Source organism: Geospiza fortis, unplaced genomic scaffold (assembly GCF_000277835.1).
Source record: "Geospiza fortis unplaced genomic scaffold, GeoFor_1.0 scaffold524, whole genome shotgun sequence".
Classification (NCBI taxonomy): Eukaryota; Metazoa; Chordata; class Aves; order Passeriformes; family Thraupidae; genus Geospiza; species Geospiza fortis.
Genome location: NW_005054437.1, coordinates 918,498 through 942,980, shown reverse-complemented (window position 1 = coordinate 942,980; position 24,483 = coordinate 918,498). Strand labels below are relative to the sequence as shown.

The window sequence follows — 24,483 nt, the reverse complement described above, 5'->3', positions numbered from 1 at the left end:
GGACCATACCAGAACTCAACATTTTGCTTTCCATGCTGCTACAAAGAATACTCCCGCTGTTTTCAAGGAGATCTTGTTGAAAATCTCACCTTCTGCCCACTTAAGTACATTTAAAAACAAACTAGATTGAGAAGTGGATTTTGTCTTTCTGCTGATTGTCTTGTCTTTGGAGCTGAGTGTGCTGAAAGAGCTTTTAAGAAATGATACTGTACAACTGAGAAATGGAAATCAGGAGCAACATGAAACTTGTGGAGAAAACGGCCTCTGCTCAGTATAGGGCAAGACTATGGAAAAGGGGAAGGCAAGCTTGGGACAGTGGGGGAAGAGAGCGAGGAGGTCTAACCCTGTCACAGCAAGATGAAGCAGCCACCTGACAATTCCATGTTGACTCTCCACAGCCTGGCACATCATAGCAGGCTGCCACCTTATCTTACATTTTGCAGTAGGAATAAATGCTCAGAAGGTATGGTGTGTCAGAGAATTTTGCAGGCAGTGAAGTGCATGTGGCTGTAATCTCCTTGTAGGATTCCCCAGCATTGCTCTGGTGGGGGAAAAAAGTCCCTGGTGGACATTCAGGTTTTTGTTTTGCTCTGCTTCTCTTTACTATGGATGCTTGCCTCTGCAGATTCAGGTAAAAATAACTCTACATCATAGGACAGAGAGTAAAAATCACTCCCATCCTTGTCCCAGTGCCATAAGCTCTGTGAACTGTGTATAGTCATGCGTCTCCTGGGTGTTTTGCATGGGGCACAGTGGATTATGATGTGGGATGTTGTGTGTTGCTCTCTGAATCCCAGTGTGCATTCAGGCACTGCAGTGATGCAATTTAGTGTGTGAAATCCTTTCATGGGTTGAGGAGAATGCTGTAACCTTAGGGAGCAGCCCTAAAAGCTGTTGGCTGCTGTAGCTTGGCAGTGTTGGCCAAGTGGCACAAAACTGATCAGGAGGACTCATTTTGTAGTTATTACATGGTTACATAAAATTAAAATTTGAGACATATTTAATGTTAACTGATCAGCATTTAAAGGTATTTATAGATGTTGCTAGCTGAGTGCTGGTTTTAATAAGTATTATTTTTAACCAAATACAGTCATTGTAGACCTTTATGTGTTAACTGAAAGTAAAGGTTACCTCAGTTCTTAGCTTTGGTTATATGTCCATATTTAAACATCAACATGGAAGCAGCATTGCTATCTAGCAAAAATTTATGGGGTTTCACTTTCCAGTGCGTGCATCAGTCACAGGTTAATAGAAAAGAGACAGTGGGAGGGGATCTCCTGTGTCATTTAATTAGTCAGGGACATTGACCAGAAGGCAGCCTAGCTTTTGCATGTTAGGTGCTGTCAGACAACGGGAGGCTTCCAGACTTGCTCACTTTGAAAGCTTCTGGACCTTAAACTTTGTGTCTGCAGCACAACGCTGAGAAAGGTGAACCTTGTACATAATTTTGGGGAGTAAGACAGCTGCCCGTGGAAAAGGAGCTAGCAGCTCTTGGCTTTCCCGAGCAGGGCTGGTTGGTTTCCCTCACGTCCTGTGGAGGGCAGCTTCAGCCCGCTGCTCCTGCCCGGCACTCGGGGCTGCTCTGCAGTCCCATGGAGGGCTGGGGAAAGCAGCACCTGCTCTTCTCCCTGAGCATCTCTGCATCCTCCTGGAAGGACAACAGGAATTTCTCTTAGCACGGGACGAGCTGTACTGTACTGGCAGCGCCCTGATGTGCACAGAGGGTTGATAGGGTGAGATAAACAGCAGCTTCAGGCTTAGGAAGCCGCTCTGGGGGTTTGGTAGCAAGGTTTGCTGCAGCCAAACCCCACTGTGCTTAGCTCCACTGCCAGATTTCAGTGCAAAGATTAGAGGAACAATCAATCGGGCTTTAAGTGTTTTGGTACCGGTGGAGAGCAGGAATTCAGCTGCCAACAGTTCTGTGCCACGAACAGCCCCAAGCATCGCCATCCCCTCCGGCTGTGCCCGCCGCCCCGGCCCGGGGAAGGAGCGGGTGCTGCCCTAGGGACATGCCCCAGGCTCCCCGGCCTTGCTGCTGTGCCCCACAGCCTGGCTGCTCATCCTCCCTCCCTCTTTCCCACATTTGTACAGGAAGGCTCCAGCTGCACTTGGAGCTGCGTAATCACTTCCATTTTTTTTTTTTTTTCCGGAAGAATGACCCAATCACCTTCCATTAAAAAAGCATTTCTGCTGTGTCATGGAAGAGCAATGCTGGAGGTTTCTGTCCACTCTGTGTTCTTTGCTTTCCCTCACCACAAAGCTGGCCAGCATTCCCCATGTGTTGTTGACAGCATTATTCATATGTTAGCAGTGCTTTGTATAAAAGAGAGGGAGTAGAAATCACTCTCAGTTCCTCAGCTGATGTAATTTTGGTGTTATTCTTCTGTATTGTATTTACCATTGATGTATTTGACCTAAAGAACTGGTCTGTTATTGTTTTCATTGTTGGAATAATATTTGTCAACCCTTATTTATTATGGGAGCCCTGAGGAAGTTGAATGTCTTGTTCTGATTTGCATAGGATTTTTTGGATGTTAGATCCTGACCTTTCCTGGTAAACTGTAACTGCCAGCTCCAGCCCTTCCTCTTCTTCTCTTTGAAGTGCTGCATTTCTCCCCCATTTTCCAAAACTTTGCTGCTCAGGCAAATTTCACCACCTGAGGATGAAGTATAAGCCAATTTATTAACACAAGCAGTTGTAACCATTAACCATTTGGAAAGTGTTTTTCTGTTTGCATGGGTTTTTTGTTTTTTTTTTTTTTTTAATTGGCGTTTTCTGGTAATTCATTGGTTGGGTCAGGACTGTGAATATAAAATACCTTCAGCTTGAAAATAACTCCTGTAGTTCAGCTGAGGGCTACACAGGTTCTTGGGGAATGCAAACTCCCTAACAGTTCATCCACAAAAAGGGACTAAGAAAAGGAGTTCTGTTTGCACTCTGCAGAGGTTCTCCCTCCCTGTACAGCTTCTGCAAAACTGTTGTGGGACCACTTGCTGCAGGTGAGTGCACCCCTAAAGGAAGGTGATTTGGTGTTTGCAACAGACTTCTGTGGCAGCCCTGTGGGTGAAAGGTGGAAATAGGCAGCTGGATTAGTTTTCAAAAGTGGAAAGGTGAGTCTAGGTAGTTAATTACAGAGATTTCCTCCTTTCTTCTGGGACTATGACTAATTACATTTGGCTGCCATTTTCTTGCCTTCTAACAAAGCTGTAGAGAATCTCTGCTGCAATAATCAAGAATTGGTTAGAGAAGAAAAAAAAATTGGGAAATTTAGTGACTACAAGTAAATGCACTGGGATTATATCAGGTGCAGTGCAAAGGACCAAAACAGGCCAAAACTAAGTTCACAGGAGTTGCAAAAGCAGGGGAAAAAGTCAAATAGAAAGAAACAACTTGGAGGGGAAGATGTGAGGGACATGGCATGCATACTTAAAAAAAAAAAAAAATCTTTCCCAAAGTCAAAGCCATCCAAAGGCAGGCCATATGCCATCAAGTGCAGGCACATGCACCAAAGCTTGCCCAAATTGATCCTTGCCGAAGGCCAAAACAGAAAAGAAGGACTTACAAACACTCGGGAATGCAGATGCCATCAAAAGAATTGCAATTGGAGGAAAAAATTAAAATTTGGGAAATTTAGTGACTACAAGCAAATGGACCAGGATTATATCCAGTGCATGCCATGTCCCTCACATCTTCCTCTCCAAGTTGTTTCTTTCTATTTGACTTTTTCCCCTGCTTTTGCAACTCCTGTGAACTTAGTTTTGGCCTGTTTTTTTCCTTTGCACTGCACTGGATATAATCCCAGTCCATTTGCTTGTAGTCACTAAATTTCCCCAATTTTTTCAATTGCATTTCATTTGATCCTCTCTCCAGAGTGTTTGTAAGCCTTTCTTTTTGGGCTCACAAGATTCCGTTTCCCTTCCCGAAAGGAAATTAAATGAAAGACACAACATGGATGGGAAGATGTGAGGGTCATGGCATGGATAATTAAAAAAAAACAAAACAGAAAATATCTTTGCTTTCTATGGACACGGAGACGTTTCTTCATTTTAGTGACTCAGCTGTAGGCTTAAATCTCTTGGAGCAATTATTGTTTTGATTACAGCAGGCTTTGGGGATAGTTTGTTGGGATTTTTTTCCCCCTGGCTCTGCTATTATCTTTCTTCCTCATTGGGAAAAGAAGGAGCTTGTTTGCCCGGAGTAGGGAATTGCCTTTTTTTTTTTTTTTTTCCAAAAACGCATTTGAACAAAGTCCTCTGGCAGGGAATTTCTCATGGCTTCGTTGCAGAGTGGAAAAACTGTGGGTGTTGAAAGGACTGAAGGTTGGGAGCTGGGAAGGCGGGTGGGAGCACGGCAAAGGGTGAAAGGGTTGTGCTCCATTTCGGGACAAAGCAGGGCATTCTGCTTCTGGGAGCTGCTCCTGCTCCCTTCCAGCAAAAACTCTGATGTTTCTCTGCCTGGGATGATGCTGCTCAGCCAAGCAGCAAGGACTGGTGACGCTTGTACAGGCGTTGCTTTGTCCTTTGTGTCAGGGCACTTCGGAGAAAGGGAGGTGGAGTCTGCTTGCCAGCAGGAAAGTCATCCATAATCTGCACCATGGTCTGTCACTGCTTGGTGAGCTCTGTGGTGCCCTGGCAGGAGTGGGGACAGAAGAGGAAATGGGCTGTTTGTCAAGGAGCTGATGGCTTGGGAGAGGTGCAGATGCCCTCAGCTGTGGCCTTCTCTGAAAAAACAAAACAGAATCTAAGGGTGTTTTCTTATCACTTACTCTGCATGGCAGCTGTCTTAATTTGGAAGACATGGCCCCAAAGTTTATCTGTAAATTCTGTGATAGAGGATCATGGATATTATCCTTCAACAACTTGTTGGTTCAGAAGCCTGGTTCAGGGCACTTCTGTCCTCTATTCCCAGCACCAGAATTTTCTAGTTCTGATAACTTGTTTAACCTATTCTTGAACCTAAGAAATGCCTCAGTGCACTTTGGGTGGAGTTCATCTAATCTTAGATGTCTGCAGGGGAGACAACTACACCTAAACTTGCTGTTCAGACTCTGTGGTTGACAGAGAGGCACATGTGGTTCTACAGCATCCTTTACCTCCTCATGAGGCAGTCCTGAAGCAGCTCAGGGAACTCAGTCTGCTTCCTAAGCTTTTTCTTGCTTGACCCCCAAGTCCCAGGACACATTTTTGGCCATCAGCACACAGTACCTGGGGCTGAGGTCCTGGAGTTTGATGCTGGATTGTGAACTTACCAAAAGCCACCAGGATGCAGTTCTGAGTAGTTTTCTGTCTATGCTGCATTCATACAACAGATAGGTCTGCACTGAGCTCTTCCCCAGCTCTTCCTTCCTGCAAACCTCTAACCTGCCTCCCACATCTAGGCCAGCAATTTTTAACTTCGGGTGCCCTGGCTTTCTGCTGTGTACCCACTGGAACATGGTGCTGTCACTGCAAAGGTGCCCCTGTTCCCCCTTAGCCCATCCTCAGTGAACCTGGCTCTTCTGTGCTCTCCCTGGCCTGAGCTCCAGGGGAGGGAGGTGTGATGATGGAGCCAAGAGCTCCTCCTTGGTCCTTCACCCGTAGGTGGGGCCCTTTCCCAAGGGAGGAAGAGTGGGGTTTATGGCAGGAGCCAGCAGCTGGTGGGACGGAGAGCCTTGTGGCTGCCCTCAAGGAGGGCTAGGCTTGGGTTGAGCTAATGGGAGGATGTTGGCAGCCCCTTCCTCAGCCTTATCAGGTGTGCTCTCCATTTTCCTTCAAAATCCTCGTTCCCACTTAGCCTTCTGCAGGGATTGTGTTGGGAGGGCTGTGAGTGAGTCTGTGGCAGCTCACAGGGGATGGCCACCTGCCCCTTTTCCCCATAGCACCCTCCTACCTCCCAGGCATCTCTACCTTTAGAGGTTTGCTGCTTCATTTTCCCAAAGTAACCATGGTGAAAATGCATTTTAGGAAAAAAAAAAAAAAAACAACCAAAAAAACCCCCAAAAAATAACACAAGTATCCAGAGCTTTCTCCTGTGACTAGCTTGTGCTGCTTACAGAGAGCTGGGGTTTGGAGGCTGCTGGAAATTGACTTGCACCAGAGCCATGGGAAGAGGGACTCCTGGCAGGATTTGCCTGGTTTCCCTCCATGGGCTGACGGCAGTTATCCAAACAAACAGGCAGATAGAAAATAAAAGGCAGAGGGACAAGGATATCTCCAGGGGAGCTAAGGAAATTTCCCTGCTGCCTTTTCCAGCTTTCATCATGCCTGTGCACAGGGGAGGCTGCCCTGCCTCGCACCCCATGCCTGCAGTCAGAAAGTGAGGGGGCGGCAGGCGAGTGAAACCCTGCTCTGTGTGCGTGGTCGCCAGATTGCAATCAAAAGCGTGTGTGTTTGTGGAGTCAGCTCTGCTGAACAGTTATGGATGTTTGAACACTGCTCCCCTCCCCTGATGCTTTGAAAGCCCTGGGTGCCTGTGCAGTGCAGAGCCCTGCCTGGTCTGTTGTTAACTGGGTCCCTTCTAGGCTGTGCAGAGGTGGTGGCTGATTTTTCTTGTTAAGCCTGGCTTAACAGTCCCAAGGAATAAGTAAAAGGTGGGGGCAAGAAACCCACAATGAAATCAAAATGGGAATTTTATGAAAAGGCACACGGTATTTTGGGTCTGGCCTTGTTAGCAGAAGTCGAGTTGGAGGGCTGGACATGACCCTCACAGCCCAGGATGCACAATGAGGCAGTGTCTGCTCATGACTCACTAGAGCTTCATCTGCTCTTCCCACTCCTGGACTATTTCATGACTGGGCAGCAAATCCAGCAGTATCACTGGGGATTGAAATCCAGGAAAATACTGTTTTCTTTGTTAACAGAAAATAGAAGGTACAGAATGGCTTGTGGTTAAGTCCCTGAATTGGGATTTGGGACTTGGCTCTGCTGTGATTTTCCCATGATGCGAGTAAGTTATCCCATCCCTCTGCACTGCTCTTTCTCATGCATAATACAGGGCAATGAGATAGTGTTTCCTTCCCTCATCCAATACATTTACAATATTGCTATTTAGATCATACAGCCTTTGGGATGCAGACTTTTTCTATCACAAGGTATGCTCATGCAAATATCTACTACCTTGAGGGAATACATCCTGCTTTTCCTGGATGTATTCTCTTTTTCATCCCCTGGTGCCCTGGGCAGGCAGAGTCTTTGTAAGCCCAATTACCATCCAGTTCTGGGGGCTTGTTTCTCTTTTTGCTTTTTTCCCCTTTCTTTCTTAGTTGTTTGTAAAGAGTCAGTGCCAGGTTAGGGATTTTTTTTGTCGTGGAAGAGTGCCAGAGGCTGAGCCCAGCAAGACCTAGCAGAGGGACCCCCAGGGCAACCTGAGGTGGCCCTACCTTCCTCCCTTTGTGTTTGTGCATATTCAAGCGGCCAGCCCTCTCCTTTACTTCTCCTAATCCTTTTGATTCAAAGGGTCATGCTTATGTTTCATTCTGATCTGCTTCAGTGAACAAGCCCAGCTTTGTGGCGAGGCCAGGGCAGGAAGGATGTGGTGCTTGTGTGGGAAGGACTATCAGACAAGGGAGGGAGGGAAGGTCAGGATGAACGGAAATGTGCGGATGTGGCATGTGAAGGGTGGACTGGGAGGAGTTAAGACTCCTGGAGTTAGGGACTTGAGGAGTGAAGCTCTGCAGGAGACAGATTTTAGATGTATTGTGTCACCTGGGGCAGTAAGATTAGGGCACCAAGGGGCTTGGGCTACAAGGAAGGAGTGTTTCAAAAACAGACCTTCATTTGCCACAGGAGAAGAAGGGACAGCATACCTACTGCTGCTGCTTTCCTGGTTTTCTCCTGCCTGAAATGTGCCTGCTGTAAAGGATGGGTGGAAAAGCAGCCCTTTTGTAAGGCTTTGGTCTTGGCTTTTAAGCCATTCCCGATGCTTTTCTTGCTGCTGGGTGGCTGGAGAGATGCAACACTTCATTGTCACAAGGTGCCAGTTCACTTGAGGGCCAGGCTGAAGGGCAGACTGCTTGAATGGGATGTTTAGAACGAAATGGAATGGGTGTGACCTTCTCATGAGCTACACCAGCTTCCACAGCCCCACCCAGGGCTTTTGTTGGCTCGAGGTCTCCTTATGAAGCCCTGCTCACAGCCGCACCAGCAGAGCCAAAGGTGTGTCAAGCATCTGGGCAGTGGATGTGGCCAGAGGGCAAAGGAGTTTCTGAATGGCCATCTCCAGGCTACCCCTGGCACTCACTCTTTGGGGCTTGTCTCCTTCACAAACCATGGGGTAGTGCAGCCAAGCGAGAAGGTATTTCCAGCATCAGAAACTTCTTGGTGCTCCTCAGAGTCCTATCAGTGAGCAGCTGGAGTGTGTGGAGCCACTGCAGGAGCTCTGCCTGGGGATGGATGGAGAGAGCGCCAAGGATTTATGGGTCAGGACTAAAGGGACGACAGGACAGGTGACATTATAGTCTGGGTCTGCTGTAGGCCATCCAGCCAGGGAGACAGAGCAAATGGCATCCTCTATTCAGATCGGAGTGGTCTCATGTTCAGAAGCTCTGGTCCTGGGAGGGACAACATATCTGGGCATAAGCAATGCAGGAAGGGAGAGAACTTCCTGCTCCAAGGCATACAGGAGCCAGTGGGGAGAGGTGTTATGCTGGACCTTGTTCTCAGCAGAGGAAAGGCTGGTGGGGAAGGTGAAGCTCAGGGACAGCCTTGGCTGCAGTAACCATGGAATGGTGGAGTTGAGAACCTCAGGGCAGCAAGGAGGGTGCAGAGCAACCTGCCTGCCCTGGATTCAGGAGAACAGACTTTGGCCACTTCAGGGATGTGCTTGGTAAAGTGCCATGGGATAAAGCCCTGGAGGGAAGAGGGGTCCAAGCAAGTTGGTTGATATTCAAGGATCACCTCCTCCAAGCTTAGGAGAGATGTATCCTAACAAAGTGGTCAGGATGAACAAGCAGCTCCTGGAAAATTTCAAACAGAGGATGTCTGAGGGAAGCCTGAATGTAGATGCAAGGACAGTTAACCTGGGAGGAACACAGAAAGATCATCTAAGTAGCCAGGGATCAGGTTAGGAAAACAAAAGCCCTGACAGAATTAAATCTGACCAATGACATCAAGAGCAACAAGAAAAGCTTCTATAGGCACATGGCTGATAGCAGGATGATGGTGGAAAATGTGGACTGTCTCCAGAAGGAAATGGAAGAGCTGGTTCCATGGGATATGGAGAAGGCTGAGGTATGGATGATGTTTTTGCCTCGTTCTTCACTAGCAAGTGCCCCAGCCACACTGCCCAAGTCAGAGCCAAGAAGGCAAGAGCAGGAACTGGGAGAAAGAACCTTCTGCTCTAGAAGGCAAAGCTCAACATGACCCAGCAATGTGCACTTGCAGCCCAAAAGGCTCACTGTGTCCTGGGCTGCATCAAGAGCAGTGTGGCGAGCGAGAAGGGGATTCTGCCCCTCTTCTCCACTCTCAAGAGCGCCTGGAGCGCTGCATCCAGCTCTGGAGGCCCAAGCATAAGAAGGATGTTGAAGGAATTGGAGGAATCCAGAGGAGGGCCACAAGGGCTGTAGCATCTCTGCTATGAAGACATCTGAGAGACTTGTTGATTTTCAGCCTAGCAAAGAGAGAACTCTGGGGAGATCTTAAAGCACCTTCCATTACGTAAAGGGGGTCTATAAGAAAGATGGAGGGGGGCTTTTTACTAGGACATGTAGTGACAGGACAAGAAGTAATGGCTTTAGATTAGATATTAGAAATAAACTCTTTACTGTGAGAATGGTGAGACACTGGCATAGGCGTTGTGGGTGCTCCATCCCTGGAGGTGTTCAAGACCAGGTTGGATGGAGCTCTGAGCAACCTGATCTAGTAGGATATACCCCTGCCCATGGCAAGGGTTTGGAAATAGATGATCTTTAAGGCCTCTTCCAGCCCAAGTCATTCTGTGATTCTATCAAATGTTCTCCTCAACACTCAGATCACAAGCTCCTGACTGATTGTGCTGAGCCCTGTGCTGTGCCAAGCAGTGCAGGAAATTACCATAAGCACTGCTGGCAAACAAAGATGCTGATCCAAGAGGAGGGAAATGCTCATGGTGGGATCTGAGGGGCCAGACACCAAGGTGACAGTCCATTAGTGCACTGTGTGTTGAGCCAGCAGTGTGTCTGTGCCATAGAATGCACTGAAGCACTCCCAGTTTGCCCAGTCAGCATCTGCAGGTGGCAAAACAACGTCTTGTGGGGTTGTATCCCACTTGGGGGGTGATATGCTGCAGCAGATTTGGAAGAGTAGCATGTCTTGTTATTAGCTATTGCTTGGGAGATGGCTTGGATGGCATGAGAGAGACAAAAGCCTTATATGTTCATTGAAATTATTTGCTTTGCTTGATCATCATGTAAGGGGTTTGGCTCTGCTCTCCAGCTGCCCTCTTATGCAGAAGCAGTTGCCAGCCTTTCCAGAAATTACTATGATTTTCTTCATCTCCCACTTGGCAATGTCTAAAGTGGATTTTCAGCGGACAGGAATTCAGCACTTTTGGAAGACCAATCCATTTAAGGTAGTTCAGGATCTGAAAACTCTGAGAGTTTTTGAGAATCAGAGGTTTCCTTGTTTAGCTGCTATTACAGCAACTGTTGCTTTGACTTTAATTTATTTTTCTTTGAGGAGAGGGGGTTACATATCCAATCTGTTGTGGTCTATATGCAGTATTAACTTTCTGAGTCTCACTAAATGTTCCTTTATTCCATTATATTCTCAGCTAAAACTTTTGGTCTAATTACATCTTTACAAAACTTCACTGTGAATCTCTTTGAAATCTGCACCATTTTTATGGGATTTGGTTCAATTCTCTTTTACCCCAGGGTGTGTGATCTGAGACATACTGAAGTCATTGTGTTTCCTTTGAGTCTGGTTTTAAATCAAGCTCCGGGTAAAGAAATTGTAGAGGAAGGAAGGAAGGAAAGCCCCAGAAACCTAAAAGGTTCCTGCAGGATATGCCTTTAAAAGACCCTGAATAATTAGAAATCCCCTTGGAAAAGCCATCTGGGGAGCATCTGAGCAATGCTTACAGGAGGCCGGAGTCTTAAATGCTGTTCTGAGACTTTTAAAAAAGGGGAGATGAAAGACAGTAATGGTTATTAAAGCTGAGGATGTTCATGCATCAGATGTTTAAACTTACTTCCTACAGAAGCTTGGAGAGGTTTTTTTCTGATAGAAAGCTGTACAACAGATTCTGTCTTGTATGTGATGGGTTTTTCCCCCCTTCCCTTTCCAACTGTCCGGACGCAGTTGGATATGAGACAGATGATAGATCAATTCTTCCGGCTGATGTTTTCCAGTGCAGCCCTGGTGGTTTCCCAGTCTTTCAGGAATTCCTTTTCATGACAGAAAGAGGCCTTCTTCTGAATCTAGTGATGTTTAGAAAAGAAATTGTTAAAGCATTTGTTGAATGACTCCTTTTGGTAACCGGAGGAGGCTGTGGTTGGTGACACCAGGCTCACACCTCACACTACGCCCACGTGTGTTCTCATTGCATGTGATTACACGGTCTGGGATGTGTAATTGCCTGATTGTAATCTGTACACCCTAACAAAAGTTGCATCATTTTGATTTTGCTTGGGTGCTGTGTGGCAAGCACTTTGCAGACAGAGGCTCTTGGCCCTTGAAGGATTATATAATTGTTTTCCCTGTACTTTTGTCAGATTAGTACTTTTTTAATTTTTTTTTTATTTCTTGGAGAAGGTTGCAATAGCTACAAGAGTACATTCAAGGTGCAAAACTGCTCTGAATAGCAGTGAAGCTGAATTGTTTAAAGGTTTTTTCAGAACACAAACTCTTCCTTGAATGTTTAAAGGTTTTTTCAGAACACAAACTCTTGAATGTTTAAAGGTTTTTTCAGAACACAAACTCTTCCTTGAATTTGCTCACACTGTAGCATCCAGTGTGAGCAAATGCTATTTGTTCTTCTCCAGCTATGCTGGTGAGAGGCTGGGTGCCCACTGGGAAAGCAATCCAGAGCCCTGTGCATTAGTCACTTACCTCAGCCTAACAGGACCCAAGGTCAGATGATGGAAAAAGGAGTGACAAATACCTACCAGGAATAATCCAGCTGGGAGATAAGGCCTCACCTCTCCCTGGGGGATGTGCAGGGAGCTCAGTGGTGGCACCCAGTGAGGGGGAAAGCGCAGGCATGCAAATGGCACGCTCTGGCAGGGCAGTGAAGCCATCTGATGGCACACTCAGGCACTCTTTTACTGGGAACTGGGATCTATTTCTGGACTTTGGAAGTGAGCCATCCAAAAGTAAATGTTTAGTCAGCCTTGCAAGCTGTCTGAAATGCATGACGGGTCTGTGACAGGGTGATTTTATGGGGATCAGGCTGACCTTTCTTTGTCAAATGTGATTCTGCTAGAAAGAAAATCTACGGACAAAAGAGTTAAGGTGTGATTAGTTTTCTGTTCTTGAAAACTGACCTGTAGGGGAGAAAAGGGAGTCTGCTTCTTCTGCAAGCATTCATAAAGGGCATGGGGGTGCTTTCCCTGACATGGTGGTTGTACCCTTCAAAACAAACCCTAAATCTGGGGATTTGGCACAAAACTGGGGGTTGCTGCCAATATTTGTCTCACAGGCATTGAGAGTGGAGCCACTGGGCTTTGAGTTAGGGCAGGCTTCTTGCTTTGACAGGAGCTGTTCCTGTGAGGGCAGGGAGAAGGGAGTGCAGAGACAAGCTGGGCTTGGTCACAGTGCTGAGGATGCCATGGCTGCTGGAGCAGATGGGGATGCCAGGGAACAAGAGCCAGCCCTTGAGGGGAGCACGGTGGGCCCACAGCAGGGCACTGGGTGCTGTGGGGTGAGAGGAACACAGGGCACCAGCAGCTGAGCACGATGACTTGGCCAAAACCAGGCTGAACATAGAAAGCCAGATCTCCAGACTTTGGCTTTCGGAAGTCTGTAGCTCCAACTGTGGGTTGGGTTTGGGGCTGGGTTTTACTTCATCTGGGAGAGGAGAGAATTACAAAATGTGGATCTGGGTTCAGGTTACCGTTCTGCTCCCCTGGGCTATTCCAGGTGTTCAAATATGAACTTTTGGCCCAGGCCCATCTCTAATTAGGCGTATTCTTTAAAAGTATTTTCCTTTCTTGGCTCCTGTGCTCTTGGCTTGTCTCCACTAGCCCTCTTTGCTGTGCTAGAGCACGGTTTGCTGGGTATATTAATTGAACTGTTTACACACCTGGTTTCCTGCAAGAATAGACACCTAGCTCCTTCTTTTGAAAAGACAAGCCCAGAGGCTGTAAACAGGGATTGTGCTATGTCTGGAAAAGCTGAACTGCTGCTTATCTGCACTCCCCGGGGCTGTGGGAGCAGCAGCAGCAGCTGCAGACATGGGTCAGTTGAGCACAGAAACCAGCCTGTACACACTTCCCACCAGTCCTGTCCTGCCATCCAGCTCAGGTCCTCTAGCAGCTGAGGAGTCGCCTTCTTTGCAGGGTTATTCCCTTTTATTGTGGCAGTGACAGGAGAGGCCCCAGCTGGCATTTGGGTCAGCTCAGATGCAAATTTTGTCTTGTGTGTGAAAGCTGGGGCGTCATCCTGCAGTTATGTCCTGTGCAGGATGGCTGAGGGGACCCTTCCTCTCTTTTGATGGCTTTACCTTCCAAGGTTAGTTTCTGTTGAAGCTCCCCAAAAGCAGTGGTGTGTTCATCACCCATTTTACTTTTCTAGTCATGGCCAAGGGACATCTTTCATAAAACATTGTGTTGCTCAAAGTATGACTCTGGAAAGCAAGGTTGGTAAGACTTGTGTGGTACAGGGCAGATGGAATCATCCCTCATGATCTCTTTGGATTTAAAAGGTATAAGCATAAACATGTGCCATTGCACAATTTTGCTTTCAAAGTATAAGAGGATTACCTTAAAATACGCTGATTTTTGTGGTCATGCTCTCCACCCCTGAAGCCTGCAGCTGCTGTTTTAATGAGTGAGTTTTACTTTGCTGCTTCATCTCTTTGCTGAACATGACTTGCACTTCAGCCGGAAGGTACCAGCTGACCCCTGTGTAAGGCCATGAGCTGGGAAGGTTGCTGTGCTGCGCCATGGCTGGTGTGGCTCAGACCAGGGAGTGCAGTGCTGATGAGCTGGCCCTTGGAATCTTTAACTCTCTGCCCTACTCAAGGTTTCCAAACCTGAAAGAAAGGAGTCTCCCCAAGGCAGGCCCTGGGGAAGGGGCATGCAGATCAATGGGCTGGGAATAGGGAACAGGAAACCAGGTGCACCTTAGGGCAAAATTTGATATCCAAATTCCAGTCCAGCTAGGAATGGCAAGTGCTGCTGTTCCCAAAGCACTGGCGTGGACTGGTATTACTCCAACAACCTCCAAAGCAGACACAAAGTCATCCACTGGTGAAGCTGCATGATAGCAGCTTTTTGCTGCTTGTGCTATGGGAGAACACCAGCAACTCTGCCCAGGAGCAGCACAGCTCCTAATCACCCAGCAAGCAGCGACTTTGTCGTTGAACTTTATGTTGGCGTTGATCCCTGCTTGGCTGCTGAGTGTTGGTTACAAGCCATGAGTGATACAAGCTGTAGGGGCTGGGAAATGTCAGCTCTGGAAAAGGGGCCTGAAAGGACAAAGGTGACAGGTACTTTTGTCCAGGCTTGTGTCAAAACCCCTCGGAGAGGAAGAGAAGGCTTATGCTATCGCCCTGCTCACCTTCCCTCCTGTGCAATCTGGCCCCTCTGCCAAAAACAGGAATTGGGGCTTTTGCAGGAGCCCAGTGGCTACATGCAGCCAGTGTGCCGCGGCACAACCGCTCACGCTGCGCTCCCTGCTCCTGCTAATGCTATCAAATCAAGCAGGAAATTATTTTTGGAGCAGTGAAGCATGTTGAAACCCAGCAGAAGGCAGCTGTTTGCGTAACCAGAGTTGTGGGAGAGCTGCCTCCCTTGTTGCCAAGCACTCGACTTCCTATCCTGGTGAGAAATGGCTTCCCCGCTCCCGGCAGCGTGAGCGAATCCCCTTAGGCTTGGGAGGCTGGGCTTGGTCCAGCATCCATCCTTCCTGCAGCACCTGCTTCACCGCTCTGAAAGCCCCCAGATGCTTTTTGGTGTGAGGGGTGTCTGAACTGGCTGATTCTTACTCCTTAGATCACTGCTCAGCCCTCTCCTTAAAAACAAGCTACACCCAAAGCAAAGGGTTTTCTCCAGAATTTCAAATGTGTTTCGGTTATCTCTCAGCAGAGGTCCATGTCTGGCAAACAGCCCGTGCTGGAAGGGAAACAATAGCTCTGCCTCAGTCTGATCATCTGCACCATGTGTCTACGCCCTGGCTCCGTTTCCAGCACCAGTTTGGTGCCCTGGCAGCACACACAGTGCCTTCACAGAGATGTGCCCTGGCACACAGCTCCTCTGGCTGCACTTCAGCACCTCCTTTTCAGTGTAGCTCTTTCAGGAGCTCCCAAGTGTCTAAGGGGGCTAGGATTGTTTTCTTTTTTTCTTTTTTTTTTTGGAGGGGGGGATTGAGGGCATGGTCTTGGCATGCTGCTTCTTTTTCACTCTCTAGCAATACCATTTCTGCCTTTTCTTTCTACTCCCTCACTGCATGCTGGTATTCAGGCACTGGCCTCACCTCCACCTGTATGTTGATGTTTCTCTTATCCAAACAGGTCTCTAACCCTGGGCTCTGCTGCCCTCATACCAGAGCAGAAATAAATCCTTCAACATTTTAGTGAAATGCTGTGCCCCGTAAAATGGCATTGCTAATGTGAGCTGTGGGATTGCGTTAGCCAGAAAGAATGAGATAAAGCCATGGCTGCAGAGATGGAGCTTAAATTCCTGCCCCCAAAATGTGATGCTGCTGTACAGAAGGGAAGGACTAAGTCAGTGCAGAGAGGTTTCGAAAGCCGCCATGTGGGTATAAAGCCTTTTTTGTTTGTGGAATTATTATGTCACCCCTCAGTCATGCAAATGTCACCCCAGAAGAAAGACTTCTTCACATTGGTGCCCTGTTCTGGAGAAGTCCCTCCCTGATTATTCACGACCGCTGACTCCTTCAGCCATGTGCCCCTTTCCTGAGGGCTGCAGAGTGGAAAGAAATTCCCTGACGTTGTGAAAGGCAGGAAAAAATCCAGTGTACCCGAAATGACTCAGTCTGAAATATTTATGGCTTTTCAGTAGGGTAATTAAAATCTCGTGCAGCCCAGTTATGGTAAAAAAAAGGTGTCTGTACTGCGCCAGGCTGAAGCTTGTAACAGTGACATGAATGTATGTCAGCAGTCAGAGCTGGGATGATGGACAGGGTGATTTCCATACTCTATCAAAGTCTTGGTGTTAAGCAGATTAAAAAATTATTTTTGAAGCCACTGTTATTTCACTTAATCATAACCTTTCAGCACAAGTGCTGGACAGCTTCTGTGTGGTTTGGTACTAGATGATGGAACCTTTTGTTTCTGTCTGTTCCATCCATGTCTACATTTCCAGCTATCTAATGTTTTGCTCTCTAGGGCTGTTTAGCACATGGTTTTAGTTGAAGATCCAATTATTTTCCCCTTGCCACTTAATTGGTCCCTGTGGCATCATTATGCCTTGTGCCTTTGGTTTTACTTCGTTTGGTTTGCGAGGGACACAGCACAGAGTGGGAACACCCTTGGAGACCTCCCAGCTCCATCCTGAGTGTGCTTCCTGCCTTGTCTTTCAGCTCTCTCTCTTTTCTTTGTCCTCTCCATTGGCCTGAAGGGATGAAAGAAAAAGCTTTGAAAAATCTCCTGTTTGGTGGCTGCTTTAACTGGTCACTCAGGCTTTGCCTGCTCCAAAGTCATCCTTGGTCTACAGTGCTTTAGCCCAAATTTCTTGGGACCTAAACTGAAGCATGTATTAAGATATACCCCAAAAGGGAATTACATTTCCTGACAATAAAATCCAGCCCATGAAATGAAGTTAGCATGAGCCTTAGAGGCAATGCAAAGAAAGGAACAGCTACAGAGTGTGAGGAGCAGTACATTAAATCAATCAGTTTGAAACTCTAAGGTCGGTCCCGTTTCCTCAGATAAATGCCATTGCTGTGTCTGAATGGTACCTCTATTTCTCTGCTGATATTTTACCAAAGTGTTGCTGTAGGGAAGGGTTTAATTTTACTTTGTCACCTTATCTCTGGGAACCACTTCAGTTCCGTTTCCATGACGTTCCTGAGGAGCGTAAGACTAGAAAGGGATTTATTGTGTCTTTGAACTGCCTTTTGCTCTGAGGAATGAGGATATAATTGTAACGTAGGAAGGACAAACTGAACATGTTCAGGCTTGTCCTGCCTGATCTTTCCCTGTTGCTTTTTTTTCCTTTGCCCCTTGCAGCTAGCACTCATGACTGGGACTTTCCAGCCGATAAAGTCTTGGCTAGCCTCGGGGCTCATTTGCTCCTGGCAAAATCAGCTCCCTGGCCGGCTGGATGTGCAGTTTCTTTTGATGCCAACAGGACCGGGGTTTGCCACTCTTTTTCTGCCACCAGAGCATCCATCTCTCACTGTTCACATCTGTGGGATGAGTACAGAGGGAGTCTCAGGCAGATGGCTTTCATGTTCCCTCTGGGATAAATTTTTCCACATGTTTGTTGATCTTTGAGCACTCTCTTCTCTCTTGGTTATGTTTGGATTTTACAAGAAGTCTGGGGAAGAAATTAAAGGTATATATTAACCAGACTTAAAGCAACTCACAAAGAACATCCCCAGAGCCTTCAAACTCCATGGTGCTTTGCTTTTAGGACATCATAGTATTAGTGTAGTTGAAATGCAGGGTTTGTTGGCTGTGTCTGTAAATACAATAAGTAGTGCTTAGTTAGTTTAATTTAATTTTAAAAAATAGCCTTTGTCAGAGACCACTACTATACTTGATCTGAAGCAGGGATTAAAGGTAAATATGTAGGTACCAAACTCACCACCTTTTTTACTCAACTGCTGCTATCTGATAATTTACTAAACAGCAGTGAATTTCAGTCCTTTCCTACTGCTAATCCCTATCCCTGTGCTCTGGCTGGGCTCTTTGTATTGGATTTTAATGCCATTTTGATGGGGATTGGCAGCCATGACATCTATGCCAGTGATGCTGGGCCTGACCTCAAACAGTTTTCAGTTTTACTGACTTTCATCTTTTCCATGATGCCCGCAGTTGGTTTTTTCCAGCCCCTTTTCCATGACAGCCTCTGCTGCAGATGGGATTGCAGCGTTTATTACTAATTTCTCAGGATCTTCATTGCTTGTTTTACTCTCACCCTGTGGTTTTTACTCAGTCCTTCCTCAGACAAGTTTCCACTGACTCAAATTCATGCTTAAATTGAGTCAGGGCTCTAGGATGTGTCCCTGGGGCGAAGCCTGTTCCTGAGGCACCTGGTTCGTGTGGAGCTGGGCCAGCTGACACCAGCGTGCAACATCAAGGCTCCTGGGGAGGAATTCTTGGAACAGTAATAGGGATGTCACACATTTTCAAAATCTACATATGTGTGCATCTCTCATAAGTGGTGTTGCAATATGTAGGTGCTGCTGTTGTGTTGTCAGGGTGCAGCGAGACACAGCAAGCTGTGGGTTCCCATTGCATCACTGTTGTGGCTGGGGCAGAAAATGGCTCTTGGGGGATCCAGGGAAAAGAAGGAGGAGAGGAAAATTATGGTACTCTGGTCTGAGCACTAAACTTGCATGTGAGACACCTCATTTTTAAGACTTTTTATTTCCACCATGGTCTTTATGGGATCTTACAAGGGCATTCAGGTTTTCTGTGCTTCATTTCCCTGTGAGTACATCCAGGCTGTTTGCACCACCACTACCCACAGGGATATTATGAATATAAATTGTTAGATTTAAAGTGTGGGTGGTTTCAGCTGCCATTGTTTCTGTAGGTAAGAAAGGAAAACTTTATAACAAGACTCTTACAAGGACTGATGCAGACCCAGGTCTGGGGATTTGTGTGCTTTGGACACCCCAGTATTTCCCTGGTGCTGTACAGATATATGTCCAACAGGCTTGGCAGCACTCTGAAGTCCTTGTTTCCATGGTTTTGCCCTGCTGAAAGTCGAATTGATATGAAATGAAAATGTAATTTTTTTCCCCTGTGCACTGAAAAGAAAAAAGCCAATAATCTCAAGGTAAATAATTTCCTAATCAATAAGTTTATCTGTTTAAGTGGACCTCTTTGGTGCACTGAAAGCAGCCAGCTTCTGCAAGGCTCCAGGATACCACAAACACCAGTCTGAAATCATCAGCACTGCTGGCCACTGAATAACATGGCCCCTTGCTGCCTTCATAGTGCCTGAAATACAGGTGTTCCCTAAGATGTCCTGCCAAAGAAGAGTGTAGCCTCTGGCTCTTGCACCACCAGATGGTTTGAAATGTAAATATTCCAGCCACAGCAAGCCCCAAGTGTGCAGGGGGCCGGCGCTTCACCCCGCACTGCTACAGCCATGGAGCACCACAGGTTTCCAAACTCCTCTGCAGACAGCTGGCAGCTCACACCTCCCTCACCCCTCCTGATTTCCAACTGCTAATTTGCAATTAAATGCAACTGAAAATACAGTAAACACTCTGCTCCCAGTTTTCCATACGAGTCTGTCAGGTAGCTTGCTGCTGCCATTGGGTGGTGAGCAAAGCGGGTCTGTGCCGTAAGCGGGTGGCTGGGTGGAGAGCTGCCCATGAGGCTGCCTAAGATGTGGTTCCCACTGAGTGCTCCCACAAATACCAGTTCAGCATAATGCAGCTGATGCTAACTGGCATCCCTGTAGGTGGTCTCTGTAGTGGGGCCAAGATGAAATGTGGTGTGAAGAAAGAACCCAGCACTTTCTCTCCCTCAGGGGAGTTCCTCTAACTGAGAGCGAAGGTGTGGGAGGCAGAGCTCGAGATGCAACTGCTGCAGCAGCTCTGCAGTTAAAGGATGGGCTTTGGCAATGCTGGAATCCACCAAAATACCCAGGGTGAATAGAAGACCTGACAATTACATTTGACTGGTATGAAATACATTCAGTTTGCTTTCATTCATTGCCTCAAAATGTGCTCGCAACTTTAGTTAATGTTGAATGTGTTTTTTAACCCAAATAATTTCCTACTGTGCTAAACAAAGTAGTTGAGAATATCTCCCTCAGTGAGAAGTTTCTTAGCCATTCCTTGGCTAGTTCCTTTTCCTACCAACTGTGTAGAGGAGAAAGCTACTCCAATTTGCAAATGCGAAACCCAGAGCAACCTCCTTTCTGAATATATTTAACATGCAGAAACCATTGTCATTATGGATGAGGGCAACAAAGTACTTAATTGGAGGAGTTCAGTAAACAGAGCAGCAGTGAGACCACTTCTGGTTAGGGCATAGGAAGCCTGCCCAAACAAGCAAACTGTGTGCCTTCAGTTAATGGTTTCGCCCATTATTGAAATGGAGTGACTCACTCATCTCATGCAGATGCCTCCTTTTGGGGTCAAACTCTTCATGAAATCAAGTCAGCTGCCCCACAGCCCTCAGGCTTTGTCTTTGCTGGAGAAAGGATTGGTTTCAAGGGGCCTGTTGTGCAACCAAAGAGGTTGCAGTGGGATGCTGGAAAGTCTCCCACCTGACCCTTGAAATGCCTTATTTGTGACTTTTGGGTATTAGTGTTTCAACACTGCTTCCCATACAAAATTAGTCCTAATGTGTCCTATTTCATTAAAAGGTCTTACTAGACAAAAGGTGCTGGAGCCCTTGATGAAGCATGGCAAGGTTTTTCACACCTTGAGGAAGGAGGTGTTGGCTGCCACTCCTTGTTCCAAGGCGAGGTCAGTCTGTGCCATACCTCTGGTAGGATGCTGCATTTACAGTTACTTACCTCAAGGTAAAGAATTAACTTGTATTGCCAGGGATTATGTAGCTTTAAAATGTCATTCACGTGAGCACAGTCCTGTTAAGAGATGAATTTTAAGTGTCAGACTTGGCTAGCCAACAACTTCTCTATTTATTTACCTCAAAGCCTGTGGGTGTGGGGTGTGGAGAGAGTCCTTGCTTTTCTGTGACACAAGGGTTGTTCTCAGGGATCACTGCAGCAGCATTGCTTGCAAAAGGGACTGGCAGAGGGAGAAGCTAGAGTCCCTTAGTGGCTGGTGCTGGGACACCTCCAAGATTGGCTAAATAGGTTGTTACCTGCAGCATCAGACTATCTGCCCACAGTCCTGTTGTCTACTTTGCCAGAGTGTCGAGAAGGCACAGTCTTTGCAGAAAGCCAGAGCATCTGGTCTCTGTGTCTGCTTTTGGAAGGTGGGAGAGGTCCTCTTGGAAGTAGCAGTCACTGCCTCATCCTCAGTGCTAGTAAAAAAGGCAGTGGGTTGCCAGATCTATCTTCACCCTTTCTTTGCCAAATCCTACCCCTTCCCCTCGCGGGAACTACCCGGACCCCACCCCTCATCCTTGGGCAGCAAAATTCAGCTCTGCCCACACACTGCTTTGAGCCAGCTGTGAGTGAGTGAGTGAGTGAGTGAGTGAGTGAGTGAGTGAGTGAGTGAGTGCATCACGATGGGTGAGAGGTAACAGCTCCAGCCAGTGCCAAGCTTGCAGATCTTCCAAAGCCACTGCTGTGAGTTGAGACTTGACGTGCTGGAGTGCAGCTCAGGTTACTACAGCAAATCCTCAACAGTTTCCTGCCTAGCTGAGTCTTTTGGAGTCTGAAGCACTGTAACCTCATAAAAGCTGGAAAAAGCTTGAACTCATTCAGAGATTATTTCACACCACCTACAGCACTCTATGAAGTCAGACATGCTGTAACATATAATTAATGATGTGTTTGGTGGTGAGTCACTGAGTAGTCTAGCAAGCTCACCTTCAACCAGTCTGTGTGTGGGAGTCCTTACCCAGCAACACACCCAAACTGAGCATTTTAATAATTTACCACGTTCTGAGCTTGGAAGAGTAGTTTTTGTTGCTTAATTAGGTACTTAAAAAAAAAATACTTAAAGGCTTTACTACCTGTTAGGGAGCAAACCAACATGAAGGAGAAGGTGGGGGAGAACCCCAAAATCTGTTTGTAATACTACTTTCTATGGAGTATCCAAGAAAAAGGTTAAGAGATAGGAGACTGCATCTTTGTGTTATCTTCAACAATCACTTGGTAAGATACATGAACATTTCTTGGACTGAAATGTGGCATTACCCTTTCCCTCCCAAACACAAAGTGAGAGTTGTGCTTAGTCTTATTTATTCTCTGGAATGTTTTAGGGTTGCAGGAAAAAAGCAGCATTTTCCAGGGAATGAATGAGCAAATATGTGCCTGTCTGGCTTGTGACATGGTGGTGGGAGACACAGGTTTGATTCCCGGCGTAGAGAAGGAAATTGCACTTGCCTCTCCATGTGCTCTAGTGTCCTTATCCTTTCTCTGACAAAAACCATAGTAAGAATCCTAGTGAAAAGCAAGAGTCAGACAAACTTGCATAATACTTCTCTGATTACTTTTCCAGCCTCCAACTATTTTCAGCTCAGGGGATTTCCTGACATGAATGAGTGAATATGATTCGTGATGCTTTAGTAATCTTCAGTGCATCATTCTTCTAAGTGTTTATCTAATATCTTCTTGTACCTGTCCAAACCTTTTGCTTCCACAACAAAAGTAGCAACAAACTCCACAGACCATCATGTTGCAAGAAGAATTAGGCCTTTCTCTTTCTTTTGAATTACTCTCTGATAGTTTCACTTGGTGCTTCCCAGTTTTTGTGGTGAAAATGACCGTGTCAGTCACTTCCTAACTGCCTGCTCCAGAAATAAGCAGTTCAGAAAGCATAATTTCATGTGTGAATTTAGGACGTGTTTAGTCTGCAAGCATCTAATCAAACTTTAAATCTAATCTGCGTTATTGCCCAATCCCTCAGCCCTGTAAGGGCCATATGCAATTCCCCACTGGCTGTTCTTTCCACAATACTCCTTTAGATGTGTATTCTCAGGAAATTTTCTTACTTCACTGCTGTGCCAGATCAATCACAGACAGGTTGAAGAGCACATGTCCCAGCCTCACCAGTGGGGTGCCTCTGATGTGAGCACTGACCACCAACACCTCCTTTCTGATGCCTATCTCAGCCTGTGCCAGCTCATCCAATATTAGTTAGCACTGCTGGGATCACAGCCAGGTGTTGCAAGCCCCCATTCAGGGAGTGCAGCTCATCCCTGGTCCTTGGCTAGACTTCTCCGTTTCTAGGCATGCAGGGTGATGCTGTGTAGAAGTGTAAGGCAAGCAATGCCTAAAATAACTAAAATCTTTTGGGGAATGCAGTTTATTCCCCCATTTGTTATAAATTCATGTGGGTGTGCAGGTGTTCAGTGAACCAAGGCGCCAGTGGGACTGTTTATGCCGTGCAATAGGGAAAAGCAATAATCACGCATACAAGTGAAGCTTTGAATGAGGAAAGCGCAGTATTTGGAAATATAGGGTGTTTTATCAGAGAAAAGAGCACATGAGGCTATATGATACTCGAAATTAGCGGCAGACTGTGGGCAAAGCATGCAGGTCCACCCACATCTCATTGAAGCATAACTGAGATTCTTCTTCTGGCAATCAGCCCAGTGCCGCTGCACTGGATGGGGCAGCACAAGCCTGGCATGGCCAGGCTGCTCCAGCTGCCTGGGAATTAGCATCCTGTCACAGGGATCTCCAGCTGCCTGGAAATTAGCATCCTGCCACAGGGATCTCCTTCCTGCTCTGGTAGCAGGATCTGCTGGGGCTGGCTCCTTCCAGCTGCTTCTCTTTGCTGGGATTTTCTCTGCAGCAGGCGCTCGGTGGGGATAGATCACGTTCATGCTGCAAAGCCCCTGATGGACAGCCAGCCTTATCCATCCATACAAAACACTTTTTACCTGGGGAGCTCTGCCAAAGGAGGATTTTCCATGTGGAAGAAGCCCAATGCTTTTTATTCAGTGCCCCACATTGCCCTGGTGCTTCTTCTTCCAGGCTGAGTATCAAGACCCTCCTGCAACCCTCCTTGTGCTGGGTCAGTGACACACACAGGAGCGGATGTCCCTTAAGGGAGGTTAATCCACATGTGGCTCCAGGGGCTGGTGATGGCTGTGAAGTCCTGTTCCTGATGTCTCCAGCACATGGCAGCTCTGATGTACCCCTGTGGTTCCACTCCTGGCTCTTTGCCCTGCTAATGCACCAATCTTCAGCACCCTTCCCTCGCCCAGTTCTGATGGAAACAGGTCATGGAGACTGCCCGTTCCCCTCTTCATATTTTTTTCCTTCCTCACCACACAAATTTTCCAGATGTGGTTGCCACTAGAAATAAGCAGTTGAATGAGCACTCGTCTGTGGGTGACTCATTCTCACCCTGTGAGGGGCTCTCTGGAGGGTGTGGATGTGAAGTCTCACTCCATCCTTGGACAGGCTGCAGTGATGTCAAGCTCACCATAGTGAAAAAAAGCCTCCTGCTCTGCTCAAGCAGTAGCAGCCAACTTCTGCTGCTCCTCATCTAAAGCATATGTGGCAAAAAGGACAACCTGGTAATGGTTTCCATTTGCATCAGGAGGGTGAACTCCCCCCTTTTCCTGCT

The 24,483-nt window shown here is 46.9% G+C and overlaps 1 protein-coding gene across 1 annotated transcript in view; it reads left to right on the top strand.

Annotated features, from left to right (window-relative positions):
- The window catches only part of SLC22A18 (solute carrier family 22 member 18), a 59,521-nt gene that overhangs the window by 5,515 nt on the left and 29,523 nt on the right, over positions 1 to 24,483 (top strand). The gene's annotated exons all lie outside the window — the stretch shown is intronic.